Source organism: Lycium ferocissimum, chromosome 1 (genome assembly GCF_029784015.1).
Source record: "Lycium ferocissimum isolate CSIRO_LF1 chromosome 1, AGI_CSIRO_Lferr_CH_V1, whole genome shotgun sequence".
In the NCBI taxonomy this organism is placed as follows: Eukaryota; Viridiplantae; Streptophyta; class Magnoliopsida; order Solanales; family Solanaceae; genus Lycium; species Lycium ferocissimum.
This window is the reverse complement of record NC_081342.1, coordinates 62690554-62698875: the sequence shown is the minus strand read 5'-3', so window position 1 is coordinate 62698875 and position 8322 is coordinate 62690554. Positions and strand designations below refer to the sequence as shown.

Here is an 8322-nt window from a genome sequence, read left to right as displayed (position 1 = left end):
AGTTTTCCTTAACAGCCCCTATTAATTACAGATATAGTGATAGAGGGTAACTGATGGAACACACATTTAAACCTATTGAGTGCTGAAAATCTAGAATTCCCTGTAAACTTTTGTGGTTTTTCTTATCCTGTGTGTACTGCAAACACTACTAAAAAAACATGATTTTCCGACCTAAAAAAATGGCAATTTCCGACCTCATGAGGTCGGTTTTGGGCAAAATCCGACCTCAAAACCGACCTCAAAATTAGGTCGGAAAACAGTGGGTCGGAAATATTACCGACCTCATGAGGTCGCAAAAACCGACCTCATGAGGTCAGTAATATTTTTTACGTCGGGTATTAATTAGATAAATTATCGACCTCATTAGGTCGGTAAATTATATTAATTATATTATTAATATAATGATATGAGTTTACCGATCTCCTGACGTCGGCAATTTATATGAATATATGATATATTGTTTTAGATTTCTGTCATCCTGAGATCGGTATTTCATAAATACTGTAAAATATTTGCAGAAACCCGACCTCATGAGGTCGGTAATTTGAAGTTTTTGGGAAATTTTTGCATAAACCGACCTCATGAGGTTGGTAATATGCAGTTTCTGAGAAAATGTTGCAGAAAACCGACCTCATGAGGTCAGTAATTGCCATTTTCTGGGTAAATTTTACAGTGAACAGACTTCATGAGGTCAGTAATTTGCAGTTTGTGGGTAAATTTGGCAGAAAACCGACCTCATGAGGTCGGTAATTTCCATTTTATGGGTAAATTTTGCAGCAAACCGACCTCATGAGGTCGGTAATTGCCATTATCTGGGATCTGGCTGTTATTCCACTCCCGTCAAGATGAAAACAATTTTATATTTGACTAAAACCAGCTCAAATAGCTGCCAACAATTCACCAAACTACTACAAATACATAAAACATTAAGCTACTTCAACAAACACATATATTACAACCATCAATACATCAAATTCAATTCGAAACTACTTCAAAGTTGAATCAAAACTTCATTCAAACATTCACAAGAGACATTAAGCTACTTCAACCTTCGCAAACATCAACACAACATTAAACTACATCAACCTTTGCAAACATCCACAAAATATTAAACTAGTCAACACTAAGTTAGTTTACAACATTAGACTACTTCACCCCTTGCAAACATCCACAAAACACTTGCACAATCCACAAATACACCACAACATTAACATTCAAACATGCCTTTGTGTGTTTGACACGAGAGTCCCATTGTTTCTAAAGACAATGAGTTGGTTGTAGTACAAGTGACTCAACAAGCTCTAGCACCTGTTATTAATGCAGATATGGTTCAGAAAATTGCAGCAGATGTTGATGCAAGTAAAGAAGTAGTGGTAGCACCAGTAGCTAGTCAAGAGGTAGCAATTGGGCTAAATGTGTTGAGGAACCATTGAATATTAATGCTAGTGTGTTTACCCTTGGAAAAAAGAAGCAATCGCCCGTTCAAATTTGATGATATTTACTATCTCATTGACCCAAAAACCACAAAATGATATGGGAATAATATGCACCAACTTGAAACCAAGATTTGCATCAGTAAACTATTAGAAACTGGTGCAGATGAGGTTAAATTCAGATGTCAAGTTGGTCCAGGAAACTGGTGCTGTTGCTAGTTTGTTTTGGAGAAGGCTTCAACACCACAGCCCAAGATTAGAAAAAGAATTAAAAAAAAACATGGGAAGGACAAGCAAGTAAAATTAAGAATGTTGAGTAAAGCACCTAAATTTTGATTATTACCTTGGATCGATCAGCAACAAGCGTTGAATTTTTCTCTCATTTCTCGACAATTTTCACAAGAAGATTACGGTCACCAAGAAGATGTTCAACAAATTGACTATTCTCACTCTCCAAGCACGAAACTATGATAGTCTCAACATGATGATGCAAAAAGTTGTTGTATGGATACCTATATCCAATACCAAGTAACAGAATCGATACCTAGACAATACCAAGTAACAAAATCAAAAGGCTATTGGAAATGTAGTAACTTAGTAATTCTATCGGAGCACTTACTCAAAAAACAATTCTAGGATGTGTTTAACGAAGACCAAGCCAAATCAACTCCTTTTCAGTTGTAGCTTCACATCAAGCTAACACTCACCAAGACTGAAACAAACTCTATAATCTGAATTTTCAGATGATTGAAATCAAAAATTGAGCAATCAAAGTCCTATATACCACCCAAAGATAACCGCAAAACACGGTGCGAGGTGGAGGGAGTTTGTTTTTTTCTTGTTTGTTAGTTAGATAGAAAAAAGCAAGACTATTGGAGTTTGGAAGTGGGTGCATAAAGCTGAATAGATCATATAACGTATTATATAAGATAAATGAACTCTCAATGTCCTACATAAGAACAAAAATTATAAGATTAATTAATGAAGTTATTGTAAGATTAATTAACTCAAAGTCCTACATAATAATAGGCTGCTATAAAATAACATCTAGAGATGGATATGGAAAAGGGAATACAACAGAATAAAAAAAAAAAAGCAGCAAGCAGCGTATGATACCTAGCCAAGTGTGCGGAAAATGCCCGAGCAAATGCATCACCACTTCTTTTTGCATCGTCAGTTCCACCCTCACTAGCCACTGCTTGGAGAATTCAAGGATTCGCTTCTCAAACTATGAAAATATGGGAGACATAGCGCGATGATGTAGAAAAAAAGTATATAGTGACGCACATTGCACAATTCAAAATAAATGACATTGGTCTCGCCTTTATGTTCTAAACAATACAAAGATCGGTTATGGCAAGGACAAGAAGAGTGGAAATCTTCCATCTGAACCTCTCAGACCTAGTTTTTGTCTGAACAAGAACGATTGTCAAGTCAAGCTTTATCCTTATCAAAATTGTCAAGTCAACCTTTACATCTTGGTTTTTTTACGAGATAGAATAAATAAAGTTACTCATAATATTGACTTGTTCTAGCCATTAAAAGTAGGAGTACCAAAAACTTCACTTGGAGCAAGAATTTCAGAAAGAGATCGAAGCGAGTGTATGAAGAGATAAACGAGAATACTAGGGCATGATAAAGAATCAATATTTTGCGTATGATAATGTACAAGGTTAAGAACATTTAGTTCCTCTACACATTTCTTGGTAATCCATACTCCCTTATCTCTTAGGTAATTTGGTAAACTTAAGTATGATATTGAGGTATTTATACCCATATATTTTAGAGTCCATTATAATATCCTCTACTTCTTATTATAAGGACATTGAAAAGAGAGTCATTTGGAATCTGCTACTTTGGTCTCTTGGGTGGGTTAATGAGAAAATGTGCATGTGTATTAAAATAATGCATACATGATACAACAACAACAACAACAAATACCGAAGCCTTCCTTTCTTGGGCGAAAAACAAGGATTTTGACATGATTAATAGGTCAATGTTTTACCTTGTCAACAAGGTCCGACAGATGCTCGGATTATACGGGAACCAAGCACCTACAGACAGCCAAATTTTAGTCTAAGAAAAAGAACAAATTGACCAAAAAGTAGAAGCAAGGCTTGTTTGGCTATTACGGAGAAAATAGAGCGTGTTACGAGCGTGTAATTTCAACTTACTCTAGCTCACCGTGATCCGAGAGGTCTATGGTATTTGGCTCATATCCGTTAAAAGCAATTCAAAACTCGGTAAAAACGCAATAATCTTCAAACAAGTGTTATAGAAATAGTAATACGTAAACACAATATTTTTCAAACCAGTAGTCCTAGAAATAGTAATACAATCCTTGTCCTGTTTAGTACAATCCTACATCTACACACATGATGAAAGATATTTAACAAAAAGGGGCATTTCTAGAACTTTTAATATGACAGTTCTTTGCGGGGAAGCCAAGTCTAGGGACCAAGATAAATAAACACCGACAGCCCGTTGAAAGAAAACAAACAGATGGAACGAAACTAAGATAACCGAAGAGATAAGAAATGGAAGTAAAATAACCAGAATGTACAAATAGACAACGATTGCAACCAGAAACTATGCAAGACTAGCTCAAATAAAGAGCTGCACCTTTTATTGAACCACACAAAAATGGCAAAAGATCTGCCTAAAAATCAACTTTCATTAATCACTTATGTTTTAGGATCTGCTAAAAGAGGGAAAACCTCCAAAGATGGGACCAGATGCAGAACCCCAACATTCAGTTCTCTTTCGCACAAATTTTTCCATCCACGATATCTGCAATCAAATATAGCTTATTATGTAAAATATCCCATCAAAAATCAGATTACGTAGTTTCAAGCTACATGATCAATTTCCTGTTGAAAAAAAAAAATAATCTCCCCAAAAGATTAAACCACTTTACCTGCTAGCTTTAGCTTCTATAAATTCAGAATTCATTACAGGTTGTCAAGCAACTCTGGAGTAAACGTGAAAAGCGGTATTACAACTATATTTCACTAATCTGATTTATCAATCTCCCCTACCAGACCAGTTGACCTGCTGAATTTACAGCTTCTATAAATTCAAAACTCAATACAGCTTGTCAAGCAACTATGGAGAAGAAGAAGGAAAAAAACTCAATCTCCCCAAATTTAAACCTCTTTACCTTCTATAAGTTCAAATGTGTCAAGCAACTATGGAAGCGGCGGCAGAGGAGGAGGAGAAGAAGAAAAAGTAATTAATTATGGAAGGAATGTTTCTCCAACCATCTCTACAAGCAACTCTTTACCTATCCTCGAAAAGCATTAACAATATTATTGAATATTAAAAAAAAAAGTAAGGATCAATAGTCGCATAGTTGAGTACCAAACTGCAACGCAACTTGCCCAACAAAAGCAGAATTGTGAGGATTATTGGACTAACTGCGTCTGTTTAGTGAGGTGACACGAAATCCTTACTCAACCCATGACGCTTCAACTTATATGGCCAACTCCGTGTGCCTTTTCCCGTTATTCTGCTTGTATGTATTGTTGGTATAAATGGGTACCATATTCCCACCTTGTCACATAGTGGGGAATATATTCTTCATAGCTTTAGGCATTTATTCCTTATTTTATACAAAAAGATAAGCAAGAACTATATTGTCAAATCAGTCACTGCAAGGAACATTCACAAGGCATTCAAACTGTTGAAACACACTATTGATAAAAGTCTTAAGTCATACGGAAAACTTATCACATTCAAACCAAATACGCAGTCGCATAGTTAACGAAGATTCAGCTAGTAATACGAGGAATTCCTTATAACTCTAATTCTAAGTACAGAATTCACTTTGTAAATCGAAACCATATTAGGCAAACTCTTTTTTCAATGTCATTTCTTAGCTAAGAAAAGAAAGAAAGCATACCTCCAATGGTTAACCGTTGACAAAGGACGGCAACGCGGGACCGGGTAGGGCGCGGCGACGACGTTGATCGGCAAGAATGTTGGCGACTTCGACGGCGTTAGTAGGTTAGGGTTAGAGAGAGAAGGGGAGAGAAAAGGTGAGAGGAAAGAGAGAGAAATGTCTATTTGGGTGTTCTGTTTTACTTTTATGACTAATTATACCGACCTCACGAGGTCGGTATATTTAATAATTTTATTTTTAATTTAAAAGAATACCGACCTCATGTATTTATTTGGGTGATCTGTTTTACTTTTATGACTAATTATACCGATCTCATGAGGTTGGTATATTTAATAATTTTATTTTTAATTTAAATTAATACCGACCTCATGAGGTCGGTATTCTTTTAAATTAAAAATAAAATTATAATATTTAGCATCAAATTAATTTCCGACCTAGTGAGGCCGGTAAATCATTTTTTCAAATTTTGGTACAATATTACCGACCTCATGAGGTTGGTTTATTTTTAAAAAAATTGAAAAATAAATATTACGACTTTACCGACCTCATGAGGTCGGTTTTTTTTGGACCTCAAATGAGGTCGGTTTTTTGAGGTCGGGAAATGCTGTTTTTTTAGTAGTGAAATATCCACTATCGTTTGAGTACTGCAAAGACTTTCTTGAGGAACATACAAAGGTTAGTTTTCCTTACCGCAGCTGCTTGCATATGCACAACCTGTGATGTTTTTGGTGCAACCTGCAACTGGCAGGTTGCACATGCGACACCAGATGCGCAGGGGTAATTTTGTCCAGAAATTGTTCTTGTTTTGGCAAGTCTCTAAATAGAATTCTAGGGTTTTGGATTCATTATTCTACATTCTCTGAAGTTGTCTTTTTGTGGAGCTTATTTATTATTGGTGGTTGAAGCTTTTAAGAGATTCCCTGCTTTTGTCATCTTCTCCACTTAATACTTTTGTAAGCTTTATGAATAATCTTTATGCTATTACTTTACTTTTAATGAATATTAGTGGCTAAACGCATTAGCTAAGGTTGTGGGATCAAATGTGTTAGTTATGTGATTGAGTTTTATATTCACACTTCATTTATATGTCAAAGGTGTTTTCTATTAACTCTACGAGCTTTAATGTCTTGTGATAGTGTACAACATTACGTTGCCTGAAAAAGAAAGTAGAGGTTAGGAAAAGAGTTAATAGCAATAATTTAGGGCATAACCCTCATCTAATAGCTTGAGCTAGGAATAGGAAAGCTAGTTGAGAATAAATGGGTGTTCTCATATAAAACATTCTAAGACTTGGAAAAGCTTAAAATGAAATTTGCTAATTTGATTGGAAAATTTTTAGCAAGATTTAAGTGACCCGTGTTCTACTATAATTATGCATAGGAATGAGTTGAAGTGATACCCAAGTGCATTACTTTCCATTGGAACCACAACCTTAGTTTGGCTTCCAAATAGTTAAATCTCATATTAACAAAGCATAGCGTAATGGTCAAAGACCAAAATCAAACATTATTATATACCCCTTCCCTTGAAATATATATTAAAAGTCAAGCGTTCCACTCAACAAGTATATTTCTTCATTGTATTCTTTGTGAGATTCGATCCCAATCTCGTTGGGTTTTATATTTGACAACCACCGCTTATATCCTACTATTAAAGGTGTAATTTGGGCGTATCAAATTTTTGCGTCGTTGCCGGGGAATACGGTCTAGAAATTTACCAATCAGTGTAAAACTTTACTTTTAATCTTTATTTCTTTTCTTACTATCTTTATTTCTTTTCTTACTTTCCTTTTTGTTGTTGTGTGTTGTGTAGGCACTATGGATGAGAATGGTAATCCTCTTCAACATCCACCTCCTGTGGCAGTTGTCAAGGACGCGGCAGGGGTAGGCTATGCAGCCGCAATTCAACCCCCGCCTCTAATTGGAAACTCCAGTTTCCACGTTACCAACACCATGCTACACTTGCTCAACACTAAGGGCCTATTCGCGGTATACCCTATGATAACCTGAATAAGAACCTTAAGAACTTTCTTAGGGTATGCTCTACCAATGTGCATCCATGCATCTCAATTGAAGCAGTAAAGCTACAGCTCTTCCCGTACTCCCTTACGGGGGAAGCCATGGCTTGGTTAGATGATCTTCCGTCCGGGTCCACTACTACTTGGGAGGAATTGATCGAAGTATTCCTCAAAAGGTTCTTCCCTCCATCCCGGATGTTGAAACTCCAAGATGAAATCAACAACTTTTGTCAACTTCCTAATGAGGTTCTCCATGAAACTTGGATTCGCTTTAAAAAAAAAAAAGTCAAAAGTTGTCCCAGGCATGGATTTCCAAATAGCGTGCTTCTACAAACATTTTATAGGTCTTTGGATTCGGTCAACAAATCGGTAGCGAATAACATTGCGGAAGGATCTATTATGGATAATTCCTATGCTACAGTTTGTGAATTGTTGGATAAATTGACCGAGACTAATAATGCATGGCATACTAGGGAGTCGGAAGTAGGTGAAGGAAAATCCTCCAAAAATGTGCTCACTCGTGAGATGATTAAGAAGGAGAAAGAGAAAGATGAATCCATGGCAAAACTTGTCACCCAAATGGACCTTCTTACAAAACATGTCATGGGTGGTGGAAGCAAAAAGGTCAATGCGGTAGGATCTTGTGAAGGGGGTTCTCCGGATGAGCAATGTTTCCAAATATATGATGAGGAGGCAAGCTATATCAACAATCAAAGGGAGGGTTCCCGGCCAAACTACCAAGGTCCTTATCAAGGATCTTGGCGACAAGGTCAAGGGAATCAAGGTTGGAACAAAGATCAAGGTAAATCAATTTGGAGAGATAATCGTGATAACAATCAAGGGGGTTACAACAATAACTACAACAATCATCGGAGTTTGAATCTGTATGTCCCTCCAAAGGGGACTCAACAAAACTCTAATCAAACGCCCACTAACGATCCCGCTAGTTCAAAAGTCGAAGATATGTTGTA

General features: G+C 36.4%; 1 long non-coding RNA gene across 1 annotated transcript; it reads right to left on the bottom strand.

Annotated features, from left to right (window-relative positions):
• Nucleotides 1-896: 896 nt before the first annotated feature.
• On the bottom strand, nt 897-1962 carry LOC132030511 (uncharacterized). The gene is made up of 2 exons (XR_009408060.1): nt 1777-1962; nt 897-1308 (listed from the first exon to the last, which is right to left on the bottom strand). It is a non-coding gene; the product is annotated as an uncharacterized LOC132030511 (long non-coding RNA).
• Between the last annotated feature and the right edge of the window lie 6360 nt (nt 1963-8322).